The sequence below is a fragment of the Sparus aurata genome, chromosome 5 (assembly GCF_900880675.1).
Source record: "Sparus aurata chromosome 5, fSpaAur1.1, whole genome shotgun sequence".
NCBI lineage: Eukaryota > Metazoa > Chordata > Actinopteri > Spariformes > Sparidae > Sparus > Sparus aurata.
This window is the reverse complement of record NC_044191.1, coordinates 30,255,398-30,280,790: the sequence shown is the minus strand read 5'-3', so window position 1 is coordinate 30,280,790 and position 25,393 is coordinate 30,255,398. Positions and strand designations below refer to the sequence as shown.

The 25,393-nt window shown below is 42.6% G+C and overlaps 1 protein-coding gene across 4 annotated transcripts in view; it reads right to left on the bottom strand.

The window, feature by feature from the left end:
- bmpr1ba (bone morphogenetic protein receptor, type IBa) overlaps positions 1-25,393 on the bottom strand; it is a 75,129-nt gene that overhangs the window by 32,386 nt on the left and 17,350 nt on the right. For all 4 annotated transcript variants that reach the window (XM_030416080.1, XM_030416083.1, XM_030416082.1 and 1 more), the window contains exon 2: positions 19,231-19,294. The gene's annotated coding sequence lies outside the window, so the exon portion shown is untranslated. The remainder of the gene's footprint in view (positions 1-19,230; positions 19,295-25,393) is intronic.

Sequence of the window (25,393 nt, the reverse complement as noted above, 5' to 3'; positions counted from 1 at the left end):
CTGATGTACAGTCAGTTTGTGAACAATGTCTGCGTGATAAAATGACCCTTGTTGGTTACAAAACCATAACAAATCGAAGGAAACCGGGAAGTCAGTCACAGCTGGGGTTGCTGAGGGGTCACTCTGCATGATGACGTCATTGAAAATGGTGCGCGACATTCATGTTGTTTGTATTAACTTGAACACCAAACTGGAACACCGACAGACTACAGCAGCCGCTGTCAACAACAGCAAGTTTCCCAGACTCCCATATAAGATAGCTACATTATTCAAGTCGTTGAGTTAAAATATGCTTTAGAAACTTTATGAAAATAAGTTTCGGACAAATCCTTAATCATTTGGACCTTTTTATGAATTCAGCATGTTATAAATTAAGTTCTTTAGCTCTTTGTGCAAACTCATCGTGTCCATTTAAGAAGTGTATACTCGACGTACAGTATAATCACACTTTCTTCTCCATTGACGAGGCCTCGTTTCAGCACCCCTGAATCTAATATTTGTGGTTGATGCAACACCCCCGATCAATCAGACATCCGCGCTTGTGTTATTTCAAATTCTAAAAATGTATCCAGCGCAAATAAATATGTCTTTCTGTTCAAACAATTAATAAAACTCATCGTACACTCTGTCACACACACCTCGGTATATGGCTTTCAAAGGCCTTTTCAGATCTAACGACCTTAAACATAAACTTCTATCTCTGGGATGTGTTAAAGAGAAAACTTGGAAAAAAAAGAAAACAATGAAACATCACACATCACATTTGCGCACACACACACACACACGCGCGCTCACACTCGCACAGAGGTAGGTGTCGAGCCATTTAAACGTAATGAAGCCCTAATGACAGACTGGGACTGGCTTTTTACGGCTTGTTATATTGTCATTGTGAAACCGCTCACTGTATCGTTTTACAACCGCCATAAAATCCCTGACAGGGATGACGGGCAGAGGTGCAGTCTGGGCGAGGCACAACAAAAACTGAGAATGACAGAAATCCAACCCCTGCAATCACAATATCGTAAATACTTCAATAATTCTCAATTGCTTTTTCCCGTGTATCCGACATGAATGGCTGAGATTCCCCTCAAGGCATTTGGCAAATACAATGTTTTGTCGAGGGTATCAGTGGGACTGGTATCCTGTTACTTTGCTCTAAGGCACATAGAGGGTAAAATAAAACCACAAATTAAAGGCTAAATTTACTTTGAGTACTTACAGTGTCATGAGTAAATTACGAGGTAGTGTTATATCACAACAAACACAGTCACTTCAAGAGGTTTGTGGCTGAATCAAGGGATATTTTGTATTTTTTTTTTTGAAAACAGAAAAACGTCTACACGCACGCAAACTCTTAAAATGGACCTAAATTAATTTGGCCCCCTTGTGAAATCCCCAGTTTGGAGCTGTGAAAGGAGGAAGTGACCGGCCAAGAGGGATGGAATGTTAAAAATGTCCTGGAAAGGTAACAGAATAGTCAGAAGACAGAGGAGTCGTGTGGCAGCGACTTCCTGAGTGGGAGCTGAAAGAGAAGAGCGGAGATGTCCCACCTGCTCTGTGGGATCTTTGCTGCCTACTTTTTTCTGATTCATAAATGTGCCACAGCTTACCAAATAGCTGAAGGATCACGATCTGCAGCCACCCACCAACATTTTTGTCCCCCCACAATGATTGCCCCCCCACGCCTGTGTTTCCATCTGTCACAGAAAATATCCGAGGCAGCTCTGACTGGAGTCTGCTGTAACTTTCGGGAACGGTGTTTATCTGGTTGAATGTTGCTGTTTGGATTCTTCACGTGATTCATGAACAGTGTGTTCTCTGTGTTTTATCAAGCTCTCAAATATCATTTGAAGGTTCAAAGTTTCATTTTAAGTGTCTACCAGAAAATGTTCCTCCGTCTGAATGCTTTGTTTGTTTTAGTGCCTGTCCGTTTAAGGCTGCTTTACGAAAAATCCCAGTCTGCTCTGATTGGTCAGCTCTTACAAGCCTTAGCCGCCCCAGCATGTGTGTTTTCAGCTCTTGTTGCAGACAGTGACTTTATACTTGTAACATCACAACCTTACTAAAGTCCTGATGGCTTGTATAAAGGTTAAACAGTTTCTCAGTGAATTCAGCATTGTGATATCTGCACCTAGACCTGTTTTATAATCAATAAAGGCAGGAAATGTTCTAATTAATTTTCTCCAATATAAAACCTTTGAAAGTGCAATATCTTAGAATTCATACAGCCAACAAATAGGGGCAAATGTTTTAAACATAAATGGCTGTTAGCTTGTTAGCACAGTTAGCTGTGCACCTAGCTGGACAACTGGGAGAACATTGGTGTTTATACCATTAGCACATGAGCTTTGCACCACTGGAAGAAAGAGGTATTCGGGTTGGCATGCTAACGTCGGTTGATATCTCTGCAACACAACAACGCGTCTTTAAAGAGACGTCATCAAAACTCGTACTTCTTCACATGCTGTTAATGAGTTTAATTAATTGAATTAACTGTTATTTCAAAGCATTCTTGCTTCCTTTCTTTGCTAGCTCTGTACTTTCTTCACTTTTTGTACATGTTTAAAAGTGTGACGGAGGAAAACAGCCGACAAAATGAAAGCTAACATCACATCTTTTTAAAAATGAGATTTCAGTAAAAGGAGTTATTATAAAAATAATACTATGAGTAAGTTACATTATTCAGAGGGTTGTTTGTGGTCTGTAAAAAAAAATAAAAATAACAAACAGCCATGCATAGGTAAGGTGATTTAATAAAAGATGTAGGAGCATTTACCCGAAATATCATAATTGGTATTGGTATAGAAAAAGTTGCATCCTTAATGTCTTTGAGGGTTTTAGCATGGCGTCATTAAGAGTTTAAATAATACAGTGTAGATAGCACAAGCATGTTGCACTATTTCCTACTGTCACTTTTTAAAATCCATGTTGAGAATCGAGGGTTTGAAATGTGGATCGAACACTTTATGGATTGGAGCGGTAAATGAGGAAGCTCAGGAACGGCATCAAAAAGTTCAGCAGGAGTTCAATTGGCTGCGGCGGAGGCACATGCCTGTCATGAGGCGAAATAATTGCAAAAGAGTGGTGTTTTTGTTGAGCTGACACTGGGACAGTTTGGTGCGACAGCCTTTCAAAATTGGTCAACCAGCTGCTTGAAAATTAGCCTTCAAATGGAGATTTGTGACTGCAAATAACTGAAGTTGTTGGGATCTTTTTTACTTGTGTCGCCTCTCTCTCAACACTTTACGTGACGCCACGTGACACCGATGAAGAAGCATGAGGGTCGGCTAATTCTCATTATCCATTTAACCCTTGTTTTGCCCTGAATAGGTGGGGAGGACCACCTCAAGCTGGAGCTTACGCTAATAAAAGAGCTACATATGTTCACATGGCCGATGACAACTGTTCCTGCAGCCAAGAATAGCGTAGCCCAATAAAAACCTTTCTGTCTCTATTGCTGCGTCTTAGTCAGTGTGGCTTTCTCCCTCCTTTCTGTGTCACACACACTCCCACAATGCCTCTTTCAGCAAATTCATTTACAATTCGACGAGTGTCGTGCGTTCTGGAGATTAAGCAACATCATCACTTGAAGATTTTTACGGCTTTTGGAAAAACAAAACACCCGCAAGCAGAAGCCCAAAAAACAGTCATGTGAAAAGCAGCAGCAAATCATCTGAAAACATCTGCAGAGCGATTATCAGACGGATAACTAAATGAGTCGAATCATTAAATTAGCTGTGGATGGACGAGAAGATGACAGGTGATAAGAGGAAGAAGACAAAAGTAAGAGAAGAGAAGAGAAGAGAAGAAAAGAGAAGAGAAGAGAAGAGAAGAGAAGAGAAGAGAAGGGCCCCCGTAAGAGCCAAACAGAGCAAGGTGACACCCGGGGCAGGACGCTGACCTACAAACCGCCGGTAACCCCTCACACCTGCATGAACACATGAACACACGGATACAAAGACACGTACACCGACCCTGACAAACAAAACACGCACGGACACACAAACTTATTCACACATCATCGCCCTCGACACCAACTCCTCCGGACCTGCCAAAAGGGCCACCGTTTGACCAGGCGATAATACCATCTGCGAGGCAAAACACTTGGTGCTTTGTGATTGTTCTCTCTCATAGACTTTACCAAACAATCAGACACTTGCTGCCAGGGACTGAAGGCAGTGTTTAACTGAACACTTCAAAGGGGAGCTATGTGGGAGAGGTTGGGGAGGTGAGGGCCCGAACGGAGGGAGAGAAGAAAGTATGTGATTTGATTAAAACAGGCACTCTGGAGGAAAGAAGGGGAGAAGAAAGGAAGGGAAGGCAATGGAGAGGAAGAGGACGGCGAGAAGCAAATCAATCTGAATCTATCTGTAATGAAAAAAACTAAATTCAGTTGTTATCCTCCAGCTGACTTTTTGTGGGTTTTTGTGTTATTGGGTTTAATCAATTCATCAGACTCTAAAATGAGCGTGACCGATTCAAATTCAGTTAATTTAAATATAATTTCTGCTGGTACTGGTCTTGTAGCCTAAAGCAGAGCTCGGGACCACTTCCAAACACTTTGGTGGTCGGAAAAAAATTAATGGATATTGGTAACCAGCAGTCAGCAATGGTTGTGTTACAGTATTAGTTACTAGCCCCAAGTCATCGCAGCTAAGAAAGCCACTGCTGGATGGCCGTAAATAAACCCAAATAGAAGGGCTGCCTGCTAGCTAAACACAATGTGTTGCGCTCTATTTCCGTAGCCGCTAAATACAAAAGATGCATTATAAGAATAAGCGTTTATATCTCAGACATTTTCCTGGCTAAAGTGTACTACAAGGAACTTCTAACTGCCTATGAAACGGTCTCAATTTAATAATGATGCCTCGATAAACCTGCATAACTAAATAAGACCATTTCAGAGAAGTGGGTTATTTCTATGTAACACGGCTGCCCAAAACAGGGCCTGTGGGCCAAAAGTGGTCCACCACTTAGTTTCCGTTTTGGCCGTGCCAGGGAAATTTTTTTAAACTTTTTTTTTTTCCTCACATCCTGAGAAAAGAAGCTTCTCAACGGCAACAGAACAACAGGCCTATAAGGTACTCCTATGTTGGCCTTGCTACTAAGATATAGCTTGCAGATAAAAAAAACCTTACAATCTTAAGCTTTAGCTCAACAAAATTAATATTACCAAGTAGGCTCAACATTTTTCTTTATAGCAGCTTTAAAGATCTGATGTGTATAATTTGAAAATGATTTATTGGCAGAGATGGAAGATAACATTCATGATTATGTTTTCAATAGTGTATAATCCTAAAACTAAGAATGGGTGTGTTTTTGTTACATTATTCTCATACATCTAAATCTACAAATCGGTCATGTTGCACTGCCATGTTTCTACAAAAGCCACGAACAAATCAAGTACTGACTTAAAAAGAAATGGCCCTTCACATTGTAAGTAGGCTTCACAGGGGAGGTAGGGGTAATTGATGGATTGACACTGGACCATTAAATGAAGGTTAAATAAATAAACGAGTAGTGTTTGGAGTCGTTTTAAAGTGGTTTCTTTGACAGGGGCCAGCCGAGTAACAAAAAGTAAAGCAACACATTACTTATACATTTTCTCGTAACCTGTCCAGCGCTACACACTCATAGCACAGGAAAATGGGAGTCCCCGCAGTAAAGGTGGATCTTTGGTGACCTCTCGCAGAATGTACAGCTTAAGTTTCTGACGTTAACCGAGTCGGACAGGAAGGAGGGATGGCGGGACACAGGAAGGGAGGACAGATTTGGGCAGGAGTTGAGGCAGATGGGGGAGGTGATGGGAGCGAAGCGGGGTGTCGGAAGGGTGGCGGGGGGGCATGAGGGTCTACTAGGGGTGAGTGGCGCAGTGGGATAAGAGCGTGGGGAGTTCATGCCCCCGCCAGGCCCTTTTCGCACTGCATAAACAAAGAGATTACAGTGAGAAGGGGCTCCGCGCCGCTAACAAGCAGGGGCACCACACACACGCGCACGCGCACACACACACACACACACACACACACACACACACACACACACACACACACACTTTAGCAGGGACACATGGACACACAGTCACATGCATATAGGAATGGCAGCACACACCCACACAAACACACACACTCACTCGCAAGCATATTAAGGGGAAACTCATGCACACGCAAGCACAACACGAACACAATAAACTGAAACAACTAACAAGAAGCATCACAACATCGTGGCGCCACCTGTCTCCTCTTCAGCAATTAATGAGCTCCCGGCTCCCGGGATGCTACAACGAGGTGGCAATTAGCACAGGGGAAAAGAAAGGGGGGAGTCATGAAATGAGGGAGAAAAAACAGTCGACGGGAGAGAAAGAAAAGGAGAGGAGAGGAGGGGGGGGGCGAGGAGAAGAGAGGGATGAATATGAGAGAGGAGATAAAAAAAAGAGAGAGAATGAATAAAGACAGGGGAATAAAGAGGACTAATGGTTTTAAAAATCTAAAGGTTGTACCGGATGTGGCTGAAAGATCTTCGTTTCCCCCAAAAGGATTTCTTCACACTAAGGTTGTGTAATAATTTTGCGAGTTGTGAGTCCGCAACATGAGTAAAAGTGTAACAGCTGCACAAGAGCGGCACAAATCTACACTATAAATAAATATTTAAAGGTGGTTAGATTTGAGAAGTTGGTCATCTTGTTTAAACTTGTCAGTCAATTTCATTTCATTTCATTGAGGTTTTTTCAATGTTTCAGTTGCTGGATTTCACTTGACTTATTAGGGTTGAGAGGGAATGTAGGGCAGCCGAGGTGTTTGCATCATTGGACATACGGTTTGTTTTACATCACATTTTTTGGGAGAGAAAACTGATTTGGAAGCTCGCTGGCGTCGTGCACAGACAGAACTTTGAGGGCGAGGTCGTCATGTGATGCAGCGTGTCGTTTTCTGTTCGCCGTCCTGAAATGTTCTCTGTGTTCAAGTTTCCATCTTTCACGATGCGACTCTGTCTCTTTCCTTCTGTCATTCAGTCTATGTTTGTTTCCTGTTTCTGTCTCTCTTAAATACACACACACACACACAAAGAAACCCATACAAACACACACACACACACACACACACACTCTTTTGTTTGCCACCTGATAACAGGCGGTCATTCATACCGCCTCTCGATCCCGGTGACCCCTGAGACCTCAATACAGAGCAAGAACTGAAGAACTGAGAGACCGGCCACGCATTTGCAAATGCAGAAAAACACACACAACACACACACACACACACACACACACACACACACACACACACACACACACACACACACACACACACACCACACACACACACACACACACACACACACACACACAGCAGCTACAGAGAAAGAAACACGCTCTCAACTTTTGTGTCACGAAAATGATTCGCCTACATGTGGAACTGGAGGCGTACGTTTCCTCAGATGACACTAATTAACAACGACTATTCACAGTTCACATAATGGAATTTTCAAGGCCTGCAGCTGCTATAGGTGAGCTGTTTTGAGCAACTCAGAAATGAATTTCTACAACAACAACTATTTCTTAGTGTACGTATGGGAGGAGGTGTATGTGTTTTCTACATTGCTGACCCTTTGTTCAGCAAGGGTTTGAGTTAAGTAAGGAGAGAAGAAATGTGCTCACCTTGTGTTCCCCTCAGGCATAATTCTGTTCCCACTAATACACACTATCACCTGCTGTTCATAGCTAACTGTAGTCTGAAGCTACCAGTATTTGGCATCAATACCTGCCGAGGGCCATAAGCACTTATCTAAAATTGTGTCTTTGCAGAGAAATAATTCACTTAAAGAAGAAATATGGATACAGAATATTGATGGTTTGAATACAGCAGAGAAAAAGTTGTTTGGCCGATTATATGGAAAATTGATAATTGTGTAGTGGCAATCCAAACTTTCATGAGTTACTGTGTGTTTAATCTTTAAAGTTAGTAACTAGTTGTTAGGGACTTTCTTCAAAAGAAAAGAAAAAAATGATGCTAAAAAGGATTTACACACTAATCTAGGTTTGTGTGGATCTTTTTCCAGCTCATGCAGAGTTTGCATGTTCGCATAGATGTTTTTGGGTAACTAACAGAGCCCACCCATTTTATCGGTAAGGTAATATTAACGATGTTGGCCAATCACATATATTTTGGTATCGGCACATAGTCTGTTATGCACCGATACGAAGACTTCTTTCTTTTCTTTCAAGAGCATGATGTACAAAAACATACCGAGAGGAATTTATTAAAAATTCCCCGTAAAGTTTACTGTTTCAGTGTGTGAGTCATTTAAGAGAGTAACATGTATTGTTTAACTGTAAGTTTGAGTATTTGATAACCACATTTAAGGGATCATCACACAAAAAAAGTAAATTGGCCCATTTTTTGTGATTAGAATTTTTTAACTCCCTAATATGGGTTCTGGCATCAGCCTCAAAAATCCATTATCAGTCGAGCTCTCGTCACCGACGCCAAAAATACCCTAATGAGTTACTTTAAAAAAGTCATTTCATTTGGACGTGAGAGGTTCATGTTTTCAGTGTGTGGTGGCATCAGTCACTCTCACACACACACACAGACACACACATGTACCGAGGCACAGTGCAATATACAACAGGACAGACAATGCACACACACATCCACATTTGCGTTTCCCCGCTATATCCAACCTCTACGATGTCCACACACACACACACACACACACACACACACACACACACACACACACACACACACACAGGGCAGGTGTGGGGTCAGTGTTGGGGTCAGTAGCCTCGGTCCAGCTCCCAAATATAGAGCATCCACTATTCGGGGATCCTTAAGTTGACTGCAGGTTCTCGTATGACCACCATGGAGCCCTTTATGTTCAGAGGGAAACAGACATACCGAACACACAAAACACGCATTCATTCATGCATGCACTCACACGCAGAACAGCTCCGACGCGAGCATTCACACTCATGCAGTGCTCACATACATGCACTCGAATGAATGAAATGCTCGAAACACACACACACACACACACACACAAGCACGCACAGCATTACACACTCTGTTACCCTAACACATCATTAAGATCTCTATCATCCCGCTATCAGCAAACATGAACGCTCATTTCCTGTCTCGCCCACCTCCCGACCCCCCTCACCCACACCAGCTCCTTCTCATGTCTCTCTCCTTCTGTTTCTCCACCATCTCTCTGTCTCGGCCCTCTGAAGACACTATTTCACAGGGTCCATTCAGTGTGTAACAGAGGAGCTCTTCTGCAGCTGAAACACAAGACCGACTCTCTGACCCCTCAGGATGACCTCTGCACTCCGAGCTAACGGCTCTGACACGTACAAACATGCCTATACGCGTGTGTGTGTGTGTGTGTGTGTATGTGTGCATTTGTTACATGGAGTGGAAGCTGCAAACTGATCTTCTTTACCTCTTCTGTGGACGTGTCTGACCTGCCAGTACAAATGTGTGCGTCTATACCAGAGAGAGAGATTTTAATACTTCAGTAAAATCTGCCTGTTCACTCTTTGTTATACTTTCAAAGATCAGTTCCCCACTGGATCACAGCGGCCGCAACAAAGGCAGGAAATGGCTTTAGGCTCCAGGTATAATCAATATTCCGAATATCACTTCATAATGTGTTTGAAGGCACACTGAGGATTTACTCGCCATGCTAACAGGGGGGAAAGATACGTGAAATGACCGCGATGAATCCTAACGAGAAACAAACGAGCGCAGCAAAGCATCTGATCTGTACATCAATCGCACGTCTGTTGAACAAATGGCAGAAAGGCGGCTTTTCAAGTCATGTGCTTGTGAGGAGCGCCGTCTGAGCTCCACAGCTGTTGATTAGTGCAGCGTGCTTTTTTTTTTTTCAAAAGAGGCCATTGTCATATTAGAAAGCACGCTGTGGACGCATGTTTCAGCCTGACATCGCTTTATCAAAAAGAGGCAGAAATGCCTTTCATCCAAAGTTTCTTGTGCTGCGTTTCGCGATTGAGGAAAAAAAACGATAAAAACACCAAAAAACCCATCACCCCCAGTCATTCCGAAAGTAAAAACAACCCCACACGAATTCAATTTCCTACTTAGTGGAAGCGCATGCCTCCAGCACACAATCTAATATGATGAGTGTGTGTGTGTACGGAAGCATGCGTGCATCTGTCCCAGTGTTGTCCTGTACTGTTCTTCAGCGGATTTCAAGGACATTCCTTCGTATTCCTGTCTAAAATCAGTGTATGTGAAACTAAAGACACGACGCAGCAAATAAATCCGCTGGAGGTTTTAGACAGCGTGCTTTTACTTTCAAAAGGATGCCGATTGTTGCTGTCCGTGTATTTTTGTGTTCATGTTCATCCACTTGTTTCATGACTATTCAGTCACTACTGTAATAAAATCATAGATGTGACATAATCAAGCTGAAGAGAGCAAGAAGCAAGAAGACTCTAGAAAATAAGTCCATGCAATTTACGATAAACTGTCTAGTTGTGCTAGTAGACAGGGTTTATGAAGCAAGACGAACTATAATGCATGGATCTGAATTAACCTCCTTCATCTTTGAACGCTGCAAATCAAATCTCAACATAATCTCTGTTCTCTTCATCCTTAAGTTCCACATTAAAAGTGTAGTGCTGCTAAATCAAAAGCAGCGGTTAGCTTAAGTGTCACGTTTGGTTTATTTTTCGGAACCCTGTCCGAACAAATTTCGTCTTTAAATAAATTCAAATTGCACTAAACACATGTTATAAACATGCTGTTTGGACTCATTCAGCGGCAACAAGTCATTTTAACGTCGGGCAGCTGCTTCACAGAAACTCCCCTGACGGACAGCTTGAGGTAATCAAGGTCAAGGTTAGGCGAGCGGAACATGCAGTTACAGTTGTGGATGTATCAACAATAGCTAAAGTCATTCAATGTAACTCAATCTTGTGATTACTCCCTGCAGAGCGCAGAGAGACCCCTGGCATGCAAGTGTGTGTGTGTGTGTGTGTGTGTTGTTGTGTGTGCACTCAGGATAAAGTCATGCTGTATCTGCACTGATTTGGACTAACAACATTTGTCCTTCAGGTATCACTCCAAGAATGCTGGCACCACACCGCTAATTAACAGCATTTGATGGCAGACCACGGCATTACGTAAACCTTAAGCTCCGGCCCGTATGAAGGTTGGGAGCAAGTTTTTGCAGTCAGATTATTATAACCAACACAGTGTAGTTGCCTCTTCCTGTACCGTGTTAACATGAAAATGTCCATTAATTGATGTCTGTTGTTCAGGATATAATGTTAGCAGTTAACCAAGGTTGACATTAGTAGCAGACGTGGCATTTCATGTTCACATTAAACTCTAATTAGAAGACTTTCACATCAAGAGGTTGGAGGGGACGGCGGGGAGATTTCAAGCCGTTTTGTGGTGACCAAATTTTTTTTCACGGGAAGTCGGACCATCTCCGTCTGTGATCATCCAGCGGCCAAAAACACTAATCAAGGTGGTTTTTGTGCCTAAACCCAAGCAGAGAGTATGCACAGCGTTGTGAAAAGTAAGAAATAGAAAATCCAACTTAAACAGACGTTTAGTTTACAAGAAACGTCCAGTTTTAACTGACCTGTGGTTTTGCAGAAACGCACCAAGCTATCATTGATTGTGTTCACTTGGGTTGCTTCTGTTAGCCTTAATTAGCACGGCTGCACTTCCTTTATCTGCAACAACGACAGTGCGGATTGGCCGTGAAAGGCTCATAATGTCAAAGCAACAACAGAAGGTGTCTCTTAATTGATTTTTGTGGTGTTAAATTGGCTGATTTTCTCAGGGAGATCGGTGAACAAGTGGTTGAAAAGATTGCTTTTTCGCTTTGCTCGCTGAGAAAAGGTATGGCGCATTACGAGCCAATGTGGTGAATTTTATAGTTTTTTTCAGTTTAATTTCACAGTGTCTTATTTAATCCTAGCACACAGATTAACAGGCCGAATGTGTGTGTGCGTGTGTGCGCAGGTGTGTGTGTGATTGTAGACTTTGGAACATTATTGGTTATTCTAGAAGATCGGCCTGTGACATTTAATAACAATCTCCCGTCCTCTCATCTAAAATGCCTGCAGCTCTCCAGGTACGTCGGTCCGGCTCAGTATCAGGTGCAGAGAACAGACGAGGCCCTGAACTAGTAAATCTTCACACACACACACACACACACACACACACACACACCCACACACACACACACACACACACGGCTCCACCTCGGCCTTCAACAATGCCACATTTGTCTAACAGCTGATCTCCGTATGATAAGAGACTGAATATTAGGCAGGACACCCACACACACAATCATGTCTTCAGATGGTTATCGTATTTACATAATCATTAGCTGTGGGTGAGACTCTGTCACGATCTGTGTGGTGTTTCCCGGTGGTATTAGGAGCAATTACTGTCGGAGAGATAAGCCGGCATGTGCTCACACACACACACACACACAAACACACACACACACACACACACACACACACACACACACACACACACAAAGGAACATCCATGCATGCTGAAAAGGGAGCAGTTATTTCAGTTAATTATAAAGAAACAGATGCCAACACAAGCAGACAGCAGCAAGCATCGACACCCTAATGTTAAAACTTGTTTTCAAAACCACACACACACACACACACACACACACACACACGCACACACGCACACACGCACACCCACAACCCGACCCCGCTGCCCCTCCCCAAGGCTTAGAGAAATTACTGCCACCTGAAGCGGAACCCTGTCCATCATGCGGAGGCCCCCCAAAGCCCCACAGGTGTCCTTTAACATGTCCAAAGGTCCCCTCCTCAACCCCCGGCTCTCCATGTGGCCATTCATCCGGCCGCAGCGGAGGACATCAAAACAAAACACATCCCCGGGGCTAAAACCCTCACAGCTACACATGCACATGAATTACTCCGCTTGGTGCTCTCCAACCCTGGAAACAAGACAATCACACTGTGACATGCAGATCTCACTGAAGTTATCTGGAGGGAAACCGTATTGTTCATCGAGAAACAGAGACTTTTAAGCGGCTGTTATATGTCAGTGTGTCCTGGACAGATTGACTTTGTCATTCACACGCCCGTATGTTCTTCTTCCCTTCTCCTTCTGTGAGATTTTTCTCTTTTTTTTGATCCGTAGCCAGGAACCCAAGAACACATCGCTTCATCCAGACCAGACTTGTAGAGTGAAGACGAACACAATGAGTTATAAGAGACAGGTGGAAACACTCCAAAACCGCAGAGACGCAACTATGCGCTCCTCAGCCATATTTCCGCTGGCTGTCGTTTAAAGAAGTGTTGCTTAACAAAACGGCATTTGTTTAAAATTGCAGGGAAATGGAGCAAAATTCTCGCTGAATGGTGTTCAAGTGAAAAATCATCCAAATCCAGTCACTCCACATTAACAGGCGGGAGGCTGACAAAGTAATATGCGTGGCAACAAACAAAGAGTTTCTATAGTGAAATCTCACAGCAGGATTTTGCATCGGAAAAACAGAGAAAGATAATGATTGAGGGCGAGGCAGAGAGAAAGAGTTATAGCTACAGAAAACAAAGATATTCTGTAAAAAGGGATGGCAGCCGCTGCCACAGACAGACAGAAACACAGACAGAAACACAGACAGCGAGACAGTCAGACTTTCAGAATAAACACCAGAGCTCTCAGAGTCGCCCAGGAAGACATTCTTCTCTTTGATGTCAAGCCATGTGACCTCGCAGCAGTCTGAGGAATTGAAGCACCATCCAAACATACGTCAACACCGCTAACACCCCCAAGGTCGGGTTGTGTGTGAGTGTGTGTGAGTGTGTGCGTTTTAGTCCAAGTTTTGGTGTGTTCATGTGTGATGTGTGTGCGCACGCTGAGAAGATGGGGATGGACATGTGTTTCAGGCCAATATCTGCATGTCGTGTTTCAGAGATGTGTGTAGGAATGTGGACCATATGGACCTCGATGACTGAGCAGACTACAGGCTTTACACCAGTAGTGACTTATTAACGAGATTTCATATTGTTCCTCAGTGATTAGCTGCACGAAATGTAAGCTGTTGCTAAAATGCAACAATGACGTATGATTATGGAAGAATCTGAGTCTCACACCGCATCCTCTACACCTGTGCAGGCGCACTGAGAAGTGACAGCATCTACCAAAACATGGGTCATGGCTCAGGTGCATGGCTTCTAAGAGTATCGTGGCTCCTTTATTGAACGGGGTAGTGCATAGCAAGTGTAGGAGAGTGACAGAGGTTGCGCTTAGAGCAGGCAGGAGTTGGTGATCGGAGCAGAGGGAAAGTTTAGCGGTGAATTTGTCTAGTAACTGTCAATGTAGGCTACAGTGCAGGCTAGAGTTTGCCCATAAATAAACTACCAAAGCGTTAGAGCGGCCTTTATAGCTATCCCTGCTAATAGCCTATACATGCTTTATCCATCCATGCTATCATGTTCAATGCTAGTGCTGTTGATCCTGCTAGAACTACAATCCAGTTACCATGTTAATGGTCTATGTCCTACTATTAACCACAACCCCACTGTCTGAACTATTACAGTTTAAAAAGAAGTACCTTTGGCTGGAGTGCCCTACTGGAAAACCCACCAGGTTGGACACCAAAACCAGACACAACATATGTTGTGTTTTGGTGCTGGTTTTGGTGATGGTCTATGCTGGTTTTTCCAGCAGGGTGGGGCTTTAAAGGAACAGAATTTTTAACAATTACTCAAATTAGCTTCCTTGCAATGCATTGGATGAGAAGATCGATACCACTCTCACATCTGTCTATTAAATATGAAACTACAGCTGGATAAGGTGACTTCCTGAAGTCTTGCCTGATTGACTGCTTCCCACTTCCAATATTCATGGTAAACTAAGCTAACCCTCAGCTCTGAGAGTGGTATCAGTCTTCTTATCTACCTCTCTGCAAGAAATATCCTATTTCCAAAAATGTAAAATGATTCAATTTAATCCAAAACATTATGCTTAATTGAAATTACACCGGCTACTTTCACTTGCAGACCAAACTGTCAGTGGTCGCATTGCATTGTGGGCAATGTAGGCGCCAGGTTTGACATGAAAGAAGAACGCATGAAATAATAAGACGAAGAATTGATTATTATTTTTCTTGCTGTCCATCCCGATTCCTTTAGAAATGAATCCTCTGAGAGCAGAGAGCAGATAAAGTAGAGTGACTGAATATAACTCATCAATACAGCAATTTCATTTTATTGCAACTTAAACTTATAAAACTGAACAATGTTGTCCCGTCTCTGTCCATCATCAGTGATTCAGAGACAAATTATCTCCTCTGTAACGACATCTTGTGGCAGTGGAAATCAAGTCTTATTTTGGACAGTCACGAGCTGTTGCAGTGAAACCCTTAATTTTTTAAGTGAGCTCCAAACACTGGCAAAACACTTTTTCATTCCTTTTTTTTGTGAAAACCTTTGCGTGTTTCCGTCTTACCATCGTCACTGCAGCACACAGTGTGCTCCCTGTTTTGGTTCATCACAGCTGAATGACCACAGAGACAGGACCGTTACACTTTGAATACAATAACCTCTCACTGCTGGTAAACAGTGGTGTCCCATTGCAGCAGTTTATTTAGGAGTCTGTTCTAGCCCAAACAGGGATTAGGATAAACCCACTGCTGCCTCTTTTAGACCACTAAGTACTTTCTGCTGCTGCAGCAGAAGAATATGGGCAGCTGTTTGTGTGCACGAGAGAGAGAGAGAGAGAGAGAGAGAGAGAGAGAGAGATGGAGTGAAAAAGAGGCAGCGAGAGACAGAAAAATGAGTGGCGGCAAGAGCAACTGTGCTTACAGAAAAGGCGTCATGGCAGCAGCTCACACACAGCGACGAGTGAGCAGCACTTGAGATCTGTCTGATAAAACCTTGGCTCAGGCGACGGCGCGGAAACATATAATGCATTTACTGCGTGCTTGAAACTCTGTAAAACCATGACTACATTACACTTTGACTGGTTATAACATACAGTAAACTGTAGAGGAAAAAAAAACAAACACCCCGAGACACTAAACTTTACATCCAGGACTTGAACTTATAACTTGAATTGCCTGTTGATGTTCATCTGATTGCAACAGGAGTAAGAAAACTACAAGTCTGTTGCCCCCTTGGGGACAAACATTGTGCATCCACAGCCACTGACAGATCCACAAAGTGGTGCAGATAAAGACCTTTGCATGGTTTAGTCCACAGTGTTGTTTAAAGATGTGGTTAATATCAATTCTTGGATATTGACTTTTTAATGTCTTATTTTTGAATCATCTTTATTCATTTTCAAATACTTTCAAGGCTTCAGTGTTAAAGTTAAAAATAGCCATTCACCATCCTAACAGCCACTCAAATGTCATTATGCTCCACACACTGGAAACACCAACTATGAAGCCTGCAATGGAAAACACACCTCTTTTACAATGTCTCTCAGGAGAAATGATGGAAAACAAGAGCATTTATCCACTGAAGAGAACGTTTACGCTCAGGTTGGTATCTACAACAAATGCACAACAGAAGTTCTTGGAGTGAGATGTCATGGAAAAACACAAGGAAGCTTCTTTTTCCCCCCCCATCTATGAGTTCATGACCTCACCAACAGCCACTTCCCTCTTCATTTACAGCCACACGCTCGTACACACACCCATGCACTCGTACAGCTCCTGCACACGTACAGCTCCTGCACTCCTGCACTCGTACAGCTCCTTCACTCCTGCACTCGTACAGCTCCTTCACTCCTGCACTTGTACAACTTGTCACTCGTACAGCTCCTGCATTCATACAGCTCCTGCACTTGTACAACTCGTCACTCGTACAGCTCCTGCATTCGTACAGCTCCTGCACTCGTACAGCTCCTGCACTCGTACAGCTCCTGCACTCGTACAGCTCCTGCACTCGTACAGCTCCTGCACTCTGCAGCGTGGACCTCAAAGCGGAGCATCGCCCCATTGAAAGATGCCGTTGCCATGGGTGGGTCCATTTATTTCCTTGTGTGTGCGTGTGTGTGTGTGTGCAGGTGTGTGTGCATACGTGAAAAGCACCCTCTCATGTTTCAGCAGTAATAGCCCTGCTGAAACATGCGTCCCCCACTCAAAAGGTTCCAGGCTGCTGTTTAAATGCAGACACCACACACAGCAGTGTTACCTCCACAACTGGGTGACTCAGGGTTGGTACAGATGACACATCACCTAAATTAAGTGTTATGAGCGTATCACAGCTCAAATTCTAAAGTGCACCGAGACATTATATTATCATCAGTATATATTAATATTAAACGCGACCAGTTTCCAATAATGAGACTGCCCAGAATTCTGTATTCTGTAATTCTGTTCTGTATTTTTCTACAGCAATAAACGGCCAGAACACAAAAGATTTATTTTTTTTTTTTTACTGTGAAACATGCAAAGGCACTGGAAAGGTAGCGCAAAGAGCTGGAAAATGAGCATAATAGATCCCATTTAAACTCCTCTCAGCCCACAACCCTCTCGAACGACGAGTGCGAGCGGCGACCTGGATCGTCGTACCCGTTTTTTTAAAGCACCGGTGACAAACCAGTTGCCTCTCCTTCACCTCGCTCTGCTAACAAAGTGCCATCTGCTCAAAATATATTCCAAAAAACTGCTGGCTGAAGTGTGGTCCTCATTAAAACATCCATATGCAAATGTGACGTTAACAGCACCTGCCTCTCCTGACTGAGTGGCCCAGTGTCCTCATAAGGAACAAATATACACTAGTGGAGGATCCGCTCGTCCAGATGTCACAGATGTCAGTCTCTGTGTGTGTAGCATCATCTCATATTGGCTTCCAACAATGCTAACAGCTGAAGAAAAGCTAATATTTCTGATTTTTTGATGTGTGTCAGTGGCTCAGTGACTTAAGTGTCTTGTAAAACATGTGAGTATGCATTAAAGATGAATTCAAATGGTTAATATCTGCTTCAGCGCAAGGTGCTGTAACAGGTTACAAAGCTCCTTAGTAGTCGTAGCTGTCCCTGCAGCTGGTTATTAAATGCTCCCAGACACTAACAGATTCCCTCTTGGCATCTGAGGCCAAATCACTTGTGTGAGTGCAGTGTCAGGTTACAGATTGCCATCCCAAAGGAAATGTGTATATTTGCAAACAAAGCAGCGCTCACAACTAGGGGGTCCACTCCTGATTCTCAATGAATGAGTAAGAGTGTTTCTTTTGTTGCTGCTCATAGACGATGCTCTTGAAAGAAAAAGGAATGAGTCACAAACATACCGCTGATCATGAAGCTCGAGTTGGATATCTTAGGACAAGTAAAATATACAGTAATTTATGAGGGATACTGTGTCACTGTCTTTACGTTGCTCTTGGCAAGTTTGGATTTCCGAGAAACGCGCAACATGAGACTGACTTCCTCCTCCTTCAGGGATACACTGAAGCTACACACTGAGGGCTGCTTGGGTTAGTTCGGTTGGCTGAATAAAATCAAGCATATGCAGAGAAAGTGGTACGGTGGTCCTAGTGCTGTGATTTTCTCCTGACACTCCCATGTTTTGATCACTGATCATCTAGTGTCATTGTAAATCCATTCATGCACTTCAGTATTTTTACTGATTTGTGCGCTTCGTCCATTAACAAATATCATCCTACTCACTTGAGCTTCAGAACTTTGTTGTGTTTGGCGTATATTTTTAACCGGCCAGCCCAAAGAATCATAGATGAGATGTGATGAGAGCAGAAGATATCATAAAATCGCTTTAAGGTTTACAATGTAGTTTCAGGGGAAAAGAAGAATCATATTAATTAGATAATATTCCCCACCACAAACCTACACAGTGCACCTTTAAAGGTTGTGTTATTTATATATACTTAAATGTATGTTGTTAACACCTTTAGCAAGAATTTGAAATATCATCACACCCAGACAAAATGTGTCTCTGCTAGTGCAAAGAGGGATTTTTCATTTTGTCTCTACCAGCAGGGTACCAGGAGAAATAAATTTAGGGCACATCTAATGTTTCCAGTAGAGATGGTACAGAAGTGGCCATCCAAATACAATAATACACAATATCTTCCATTGTTTGAGGAAATATGTTGTAGTGTGCTGTGTAAAAAAAAAAAAAAAAAAAAAAGGATTTGTATCACAACCCTGTCACTCATAGAGATAACACAAGGAAAGACAGCATGTGACCTTCTGGACTGATCGACTGAATGATTCACTCTGCTCTTACCTGTCAGTGAAGGCTGATGTCGAAGTTGAGTTTCACTTTCACAGATGAGGCTGGCCACACAGCTCTGCACACACACACAAACACAAGAAAACACAGTGAGAAGATGCAGAGGACGCTGTACAAACACTGAGATAATCAGAGGATGGTTCATGCAAAAGACTGTGACATGCAATCATAATAGTTAAAGGTTCTATATAGGAGATCTTTAACAGTTTAGACAACTGATATTGTCACAACTATTTGCTGTGTTAAGATGTAGAGTAATGGCATCCTGACCAGAGACTAAAGTCAAACGTCCTATATGTATTCACAGTTCTTTGTTTTGATTGCCAGGCGCATGTCAGCGCACAAGTTACCTGCTTCAAGCAGCCAGAGGGCTCGGACTCGCACTACGAGCTGGTTTTTCCTCTTCTTGACACACAAGTAAGTTTCCAGGCTAGCCTTGGCACCATAGCTAATTAGCTGTTAAGATATTTTGAATTTGTTTTGTAAAGGTTGACATGGCTAGATGTTTCTGAGTGTTTTATGTAGCACCTTTAAATAAAGAGCTTATTTTAATAAACAGGGAGGTGTTTCCCTGAGGGGAGGCTCCACCTTGAGCACACCTGTTTCATTTTTAACCTACGATCAGGACGTCTTTTGTTGAATCCTACAGCATCGTGTTTGTTTTATGCCAAGCAGCTTACTTGGACCCTATAACATGTTTCTTTCTTTTATTTGAAGCATCAAGTAAAATGAAACATAAATTACATCATACAAAAAGAGGCACCAACTTTTTATACGCTGGATTTTCTGTTATTCCGACAGGTTGGACGCCAACAACTGTACATTTTTATGAGATCTTGAGATTTGGAGGGTCAGGTCATTCAGATACCCACCTGTAGAGTTGGAAAATTCAACTCAAATAAAAATTCTTTATATAAACATGACACTCTGGGCGGGTCCACTTCTTCATCTCTAAAGAAAACACAGCCTCCACAACACTGTAAGTCACACTGGATTCATTTCACACGGCGTTTCGTTTTATTGCCACCCAATAAACCACTCCAGCCGTACACATGTGTGAGTGTGTGTGTGTGAGTCTCTGATTTGTGAGTCCGTCTGCTGCCTTTTTTTCTGCATGCGTTATCCCCCATAGTAAAAAAAAAAAACGCCATTAGACAAAGAGGTCGATTCATATCGGGTGTTAAAAAGGCCAGATTGAGCATAAATCAAAGCTGTACGAGCTTTAACACATCTCTCAAACCACAACTGGTGGAAAAATAAAATTAAAATGACTAATTCTACTCAATAAAGGTGCCATTCAGTTACTGACAAAGAAAATTACATGGCATTTTTGGCAATGGCTGTGGGCCCCCCTTAAAAATAAAGAAAATCCAAAATAAAAGTTATTCTAGCTCCAGTAAAAAAACAGCTCAGAGGAGCAAAACTCCACATGATATATTGGCCATGAAGCGAGGCGTATCCAGACTAGAATGAGAAGTAGATATACCTTTAAAAATATCACCCTGAGTTTGTTTGCATTGCTGACAGATGAGAGATATTGACTCAGGATCATCATGACATCTAACTCCGGCCCAGTCACGACTTTAAGAAGATTTATAGATTGTAGTTATCAAATTTGTCTTTTTGGCAACTGCTCTGCTAAAGACAAATGATGTTTGTTTCAAGCAGGCTGAACAAACACTGATTATCAGCAATAATATTAGCGTGAAAACATTTAAAATGTAGATAGTGTTTGGATAAGCCAGACACAGGGCGCCCTCTACGCTCCGGTCCGATGGAGGAGTTTATAAGTCAGTCTTTGTTTGTGTCATATGTTCTCAAACAAAATAATCTGCTTCTGTTTCGACCCGACCCGAGCAGTGAAGCGGCAAAACACCCCATGTGACACACACAGTGTGAGCCTTCTTGCAAATAGCAATCCTAATACATTAGAGAGGAAAAAAAACCCAAATTTAAACATTAGTATCATAAACCTGATGGTGACAGTGTGCAGTAACTCTGGGGTACACGCACGTCTGATCTCACCTGCAAGCCAACAACCAGCCGTTTCACCAGCTGAAAGAAATTGCTTCAGTTCACTCCCTGTCTGATCTGAGGTATGTGGGCGGCAGAAAATGCCACAGTGGGTGTCATTTTACAGTCCAACCTTCAGGTATCAGAAGCAGGCGTGTCGTGGCGAGAGCCAGGCGGCGTGCCAGACAGCTGGTTGTTTCTAAAAAGGATCAGAGCGGCGGATTACTGCCTAAATCCCTCCTTTCACTGAGTTCCTACGAACTGTCATTTCGCTCTCAGCTTCACAATAGCTAGTGAAAACACCGACAGGTAGGGTGACTGCAGAGAGGAGGCAGCCTACAGTGGACACACAGAAACAGTTCCTTGTGTGCTTCACATTGTTTTTCTGAATTTGCTCTCCGTGTGCTTTGCTGTAAGACACTTATTGTTATCTGCATGAAACCTTGAAGAGATAAGAGGACGTTGCCGTTTGGAGAACAGAGAGGTGAAGGTAATGTGTTCTGCTGAGCGTCAGCTAATTGGCTTTGGCATTCGCACAAAGGCACAGACGAACAATGATAGGCACACAGATACATAAGCCCACACACACACACACGCACACACACACACACACACACAAGCAAGAGCGCCAAGGTTGTCACAGTACCAGAATTTTAAACCTCGATACAGTACTGGTATAAAATAAACAATTTGTTCAGATAAAGAACCAGACTGATACTTGATTTCGGGGCCGATGCAGATACCGATATATATCGACCCGTACACACATTTTCTGCAGTGATCCATTAAATGATGCCATCAAACCCTTGTGACAAAGATATGTAGTGGTGGCGGGATATTATTTTACAATTAAAAATAATTGCTGTAGCTCGGGACTACTAATCGGAAGGCTGCCGTTTCAAATGCAGCAAATCATATTTTTTTATTTAAAATAGTTTCGGCACCTTTAACACTTTCAAATCGACACTACTGACAAACTTAATATGCACTCATAGGTGCACTTTATGTGCAGAATAAGTTTGCGCTATAAAACTGAACTTAGTCTGAAGTCAAGGATTAAACATAACATCAATCTCAATATTGTTTTTTTCACTTAATAATACCTTCACATCAACGTCTCATTGTCAATGTTATTAATCAAGACTGTACACAAACTCATTCTGAGTCACTGCAGTTGTTATATCTCACTCAATATCTGTCCGATATTAAACTTGTCATGAACTCTGATTTCTGAAAGCTGACATGCCACCCACCCTCCGCCGTCTGCAGCGCTATTCAGTAAAAACAGTGCCGCCTCAGAGATTTAAGCAAATCCTAGAAAACCATTAAAAAGAAAACACATGATCAAATTCATGTGAGTCCGTAAATAGCCAAATGTCTTAACAGAAGATTGATTCATACTTACGGGGTAATGTGGCAATCACTCAGCTCGCCTGGCCTTTTACCCTGCACACTCACACACACACACCACTGCTCTGAGGCACTTCTGTTAACTGGTCGCTCTCTCTCTCACACACACACGCACACACTCACACACACGCAGGAACACACGAACACACACATGTACCCCACCCACATTGTAAAAAAAAAATGCTCAGCAGCAATCATATTAAAATGAGTGTGTCTACCTGGCTGTGTGCCTGATGTCCAGTGTCCAGGCCTTCTACTGTGAAACTCACACTCACACACACACACACACACACACTGAAGTCCAACCCAACAATGATCCAAACACACATAACACCAGATTCAAGGAGAGACTGCAGTTGAAGAATTGACAACTCTGAACAACATCCGTTCCTCTCTTTTACTTCATCTTTTGTTTGTTACTCTTTCAGCAGCAGCTCTCTGATTGGATTTAAAGTGACCTGGCTGGATTTAATAATAACTGAAAAACCATCCGACTCATTTAAAAACCATTCCCTCCTACAGAAAGGCATCACAAACTGTGGCTGCTACATTAAAACGCAATTTCAGAGTTGGACATTAATCTAAAAGGTAACAGCTGGAAAAGGTAAAAGGTCCGTTATGCCGACTTACTGAAACCATTACATGACAGACAAACTGTTCGAGTCATCAATATATTTTCTGGTTTCATCTACTGAAATGTAATTTTCTCTAAAGATGTTTATGTTGTGACAGATATTTACATTGTTTTCAAACATTAAAAGGTGCAATGTGTAAGAAGTTTAGTTTAATTTGATTTCTGACATTAGCATTACCTTCTCGCCCTCCATTGCCTTCTGCCTGAAAACCTCCTTCTCCCAGCGGTGCAAAGCTCCTGTTCTAGAAGTGTAAACACCAACAGTGGTGCACAAAGCTCCCAGTCCGAGTCGGGTCAGTGAAGGAATGCTAGCTTCAACAGCTAACTCAGCTAACTAGCTAATGGCAGCCACAGTCACTCTGGTGATGTGCTGCCCCCTGTCTGTTTGGAGTATGATTTCTTTTTTTTACATGCTGCATCTTTAAAGCAGCTGAGATATTTATATAATAACACTCATAGTCCTGAACCCAGAGATAAATATTACCTGAATCTGCAGCTATATAGCGATTTTCAGCTTAATGTTAGCTGTTGAGCTAATGACTTCACTCCCACCTCTATACACACACACACACACACACACACACACACACACACACACACACACACACACACACACAACCTGATATGAGAGCTAATCAGCTAAAGAGCCATTTATGGAAAAATACATGCCTCCAAATTAAAAACAACGTTGCTGGATGTGCGAAACAGCAACTAAAAAAGTCCACCACATCAACTTAAAGGTGATTTTATGTCAATGTCATGTTCACAACTTGTTTCCGCTGCCCCCCAGTGGCCCAAAAAAGGTAGGTTAAAATCAGTGCAACAATCAGTCAGTTAATAGAAAGAGAAAAAATCAGATGGAAATAAATATCAGCACCCCTCAAAAGAAGAGGAGGTGCTGTATTATCCCAGTATATGCACAATTTAATTAAATCAAAAAATATGATTACGTTTGGAATTAAGATTCATCGATCACTGCCGTGTTCTCCGTGTACAACGCAGATATGACAACAACATCATGACATCTTTGATTCTTATAAAAAGCAGGATGTGTTGAAGAAGACCCGGAGAGAGACGGAGCGCAGCGAGGCAGAGAACCCGACTTTAATCAGTCGTAACAAGCAGTTTTATCCAGCTAGGAAGCTCACACAGCTCTCACAGATGGGCTTTATCTAACTTGCATGTCAAATTAAAAATGTGCACTGCGTAGGTGAGCACGCGCACATGCTCACGGTTTCATTTTAAAATTCAAAGAGTCATGTAAAGTGGAACACAGTGTCAAGGATTCTCATCCAGTGTTTTGTTTTGTTTTACATTTTTAATGAAAAACATTCACAGGATTCATTTATGAGGCAATATCGACGCCAGCAGCACAAAAACAGGGAGCTTTAATTCTCTTAGGCAAACTCCTGCCAACTCCAATAAAATCAAGGCAGCTATTATGCATGTAGCCTGACCTCAGCAGAGAAATTCACCTTTTGCTCAAACCTCTGAGATGTCACGTAGATACCGTCTTTCAGCCGCAGATGTTTTGTCTGCAAAGTTATTTTTCTTGAATGAAACATGTCTTCATCAATTATCGTCCTTATTTACATTCGGTCAAAGGTCCAATCCCTTCAGTTGCCGTATATTCTCTCTCTGTGTTGATCTAAGTTCTCTGTAAGTTGTCACTGAAAAGATCTGTGTTGATTCTGCTACCTGATGACAGTCCGCAGAAGGACTCGCCAAAGTACATCCCGTCAGTCAGAGGCCGGTGCGTCTGCGGACCACCCCTGCAGGCTGCACCTGCCAGAAAATCTGCCAGACTGTGTTTGCAGAAGTTTGATTGACACGCTGACGTTGGTGACTGGCGTGATGTGTTTTCCCCCCCAGAAAACACCCCCAGAAGAGTGTGAAGTACAGTATGGAGTCATGAACAGGTTAGAGTTGTACCTGTGTGTGTATGTGTGTGTGAGTGTGTGATGGTCACTGCAGTGTGTAAACTTTAGGAGGTGTCTGAGAAGGAGAACAGCAGTTTTGAAGGATATGACTCATTACTGGCTGTATAGACCCCTCAGTGTGCACCCTTCTCTACCTGGAGACCTTATAAACAAGGAGCAG